The sequence below is a fragment of the Peromyscus eremicus genome, unplaced genomic scaffold (assembly GCF_949786415.1).
Source record: "Peromyscus eremicus unplaced genomic scaffold, PerEre_H2_v1 PerEre#2#unplaced_1689, whole genome shotgun sequence".
NCBI lineage: Eukaryota > Metazoa > Chordata > Mammalia > Rodentia > Cricetidae > Peromyscus > Peromyscus eremicus.
Genome location: NW_026735924.1, coordinates 29,706 through 32,976, shown reverse-complemented (window position 1 = coordinate 32,976; position 3,271 = coordinate 29,706). Strand labels below are relative to the sequence as shown.

The 3,271-nt window shown below is 41.3% G+C and overlaps 1 long non-coding RNA gene across 1 annotated transcript; it reads right to left on the bottom strand.

The window, feature by feature from the left end:
• Positions 1–315: 315 nt before the first annotated feature.
• On the bottom strand, positions 316–1,237 carry LOC131902067 (uncharacterized). The gene is made up of 2 exons (XR_009376991.1): positions 1,131–1,237; positions 316–516 (listed from the first exon to the last, which is right to left on the bottom strand). It is a non-coding gene; the product is annotated as an uncharacterized LOC131902067 (long non-coding RNA).
• Positions 1,238–3,271: the final 2,034 nt, after the last annotated feature.

Sequence of the window (3,271 nt, the reverse complement as noted above, 5' to 3'; positions counted from 1 at the left end):
ATAGAGTGCTTTCTTAACATCGTTATTACACTGAGTTATCAGGCACAGCAACTTAGAATGTTAGGAAGTGATCATATCCCACAATTCCAGGTAATAGTTCCACTTTTGGGAAATTGAGGTAGGAACTCAGCTAATCATATCAAATCCACAGCCAAGAGCAGAGATAAACAAATGTACACATGCTGCCTGTTTGCTTATGCTTGTGCTCTAGGTTCTTCATATGTACACAGTACAGGTTGTAGACAATGAAATGATTCTGCCCATTTTAGGGACTATTAACAATTAACAACTAATAAAATCCAACAGAGACATGCACAAAGTAAATCTGATCTATATAATTCCTCATTGAGGGTCCCTCTTCCCAGATGACTAGTTTGATTCAGTCTGATAATAAAAAGTAAGAATGTCACTGCTCCAGAACCACTGCCAGGATTTGAAGAGATTTCTGCTTGCATTCAGAGCTGTGGTCCTCAACCTGTGGTTCACCACCCGATTGGAGGTTGAATATCAGATATCCTGCAATCAAATATTTGAATTATGATTCATAACAGTAGCAAAATTAAAGTTAAGAAACAATGGAACAGTTGTGTTTAGGGTTCACCACAACATGAGGAACTACTGTTAGTGCTATTTAAAGTATCAGAGAGTTGGAAAAATTAAGAAACATTGATCTAAAGTGTCCAGTGGAACCCTGGTGTCTATGTTTCTAAATATGAATGGTCTTGCAAAGCATTTTTCTGAATATCCTCTTCTCTGTAGGAAACCCATGTTCTGTGTGGAAGACTCCAGATGTCTGGCCACCTTTACCACCCAGTAACAGTAGAACATTTTGAGCTACTCAACAGAGAGTACAACACCCACTACACACATGCTGATGACACAGATATTAATCACACTGAGCTCCATGATCATATCACACTGCTAAGGGTACTTGCTCCTAGGCTGTTTCAGCCTCTTCCTCTAGCATAACTCTGCCTAGATGTTTCCTGTAGACTCTTTACCAGGAAATTGTTTAACAAGTGTACTTCTCTGTCAGCATTAAGTCTATAATATCTTGTGCCCAAAGAGATAAGGAAATGCAGGTATTTATTATGAACTATAGCTTATATAAATTTCTATGATATTATTACCTTGTGTACATAGAATTACTGTAGGAGATAAACATTCAGTTCCACACATGGAAAGAACTAAGGGATGTCCAAGTAACTGGGGAGAGATCTCTGGCTTTGAATGAAGGAGATGCTGAAGGGCTTCCCTTGTATCCCAGCAGAGGCTCCTGCAAAGGTCAGCTTGACTTCTTGTGTGTTATGAGGAAAACTCATTAGCAGGGAAGCAATGTCAGTTCTCATGACATCTGCAGCTCTTCGCTGGACATTCTACTGTATCCTGGAGAGCCCTGGCATCCTCAGTGATGTCACCTATGTTGTGGCAACACCAACTGCTCTTGGGTAGCTTATTCAATGTCTTCACCATGTACTGGTGAACATGATGGCATACTGAAGAGTCTAATTCAGAAAGAGATGGAAAGGGTAGAGAGACCAGAGAGTGACAGAAGAAAGCTGACTTTCAGCCTCAATGTAAAACATCAAAAAAGAAATGGTCAAGAGAATCACATAATGAGTTCTGTGCAAGAAAAGGGAAGCTTCCTGAAGGAAGTGGGCTTGAGCTGAATCTTCCAGTAATAGGGCACAGAAAGCTGAAGTCTCTGGGAACAAACAGAACTTCCCTGCTTGTAATAGATCTTGAAATTCAAGAATTCCAGGATATTAATTGTTCTGGCTCAGAGGTCAGAAACTGGTAAGGCCGATGCATTATGCTGGGAACTCTTGGTTTTCATCCCTTTTGGAGGATAGGCATTGATGAGTGAACATGAGACCAACATGAAACTGGGACGGATAAATGAGGTATGCCCATTTCAAGGACATCACTATCCTTCAACCACATTGGCTAACTTTAAGTACTTCCCAGCTGCTCTGTGTGTCCTGAGTTGTCAGTGAGGTGACTTGTTGAGTCTGGTGACCACATTCTGCCCTTATATGTCTTCTCCATCAATAGTTATATGGTTAGTGTGGTCTGTCAAGATATTTGGGAAACTGCTAAATGACTGGGGTGATTGTGAACAATGGCAATTTTCTCCTGACTCGTAAACCCACAGGCTTGTGGACTCTGCAGCCAAGTTGAATTCTGAGTATGCAGCTGTAAATAATCCTGAAGAGGCTATCTCCTTGGTTACTTGAGCATTGCTATGAGGGCAGAGAGACCCAAAAAGCTGAGATGAACACTTCCCTTCAAATAGAGAAGAGAGCTGAGTTGCCCAGAGGGGGCATCTGAAGCACAGGACAAAACAATTTGGAGTGTCACCGAGACATTTGTAAACAAGCTTTCTGAAACATTTGATTAGGACTCAGGGTGGTCTGTCCATCCTCTTTGCCTTGTCATACTGCAAGTTATTTTTTGTTCATCTACCCACAAGGAGCACCAGGGAGCCATCATCCCACCAAAGGTTCCTCACCAAGATGCATGTGCAGAGACTGATCAGTCAGGTACAGCAAATGACAATTGAAAGAAATTAGCAGTGAGATTGCCTGATCTTTATCACAGAAGAGAGCATGAAAATAGGTATTCATTCTTTCAAACCCTGTGGTTTTAATCTCAGGTCCACTCTGTCATCATTACTTCATTTTATATAAGGTCTGTGTTTCTGGTAGGCTGCATCTTCAGGGTATGCCTTTGCCCAAAATCATGTCTCTGAATTCTTCCCAAAGGCAGAAACTCAAATGTGGACAGGAAAGTCATGAGAACATAGACTATTCTGCTTCCTCTAAAAAGAAACAAAAACAGAGCCTGTGGTATGAGTCATAGTACTCATGGACTGAGGCAGTAGTATGTGAGTTCCCAGCATGCATCTGATGAGATTCTTTCCAGTGCTGGTTAGTGTGAGATGTTAGTTGCTGTGAGTTTGAGTTAATTTTTTGTTACTTGCTTAAAAAGGCCTTGTGCATTTGATTCTCCAAGCAGCACTTGGAGAGGCCTGGTTACACATCTAAATGTGTGGATACAGGAACTGAGACTGATCCCTGCTCCTTTTGTTCCCCTCTGAGAGGACACACCTACATGCATTTGTTCAGCATCTAATTGATAGAGTTCTCCCACTCTCACTCAGTCTCTCTCTGTCTCTCTAAGTATCTCTTTCTCTGTCTCTCACACACATGTGTATATGTTATGTATTTTTCTATATTTTTATGCATGTATCACCCTCTGGTCCCTGCAA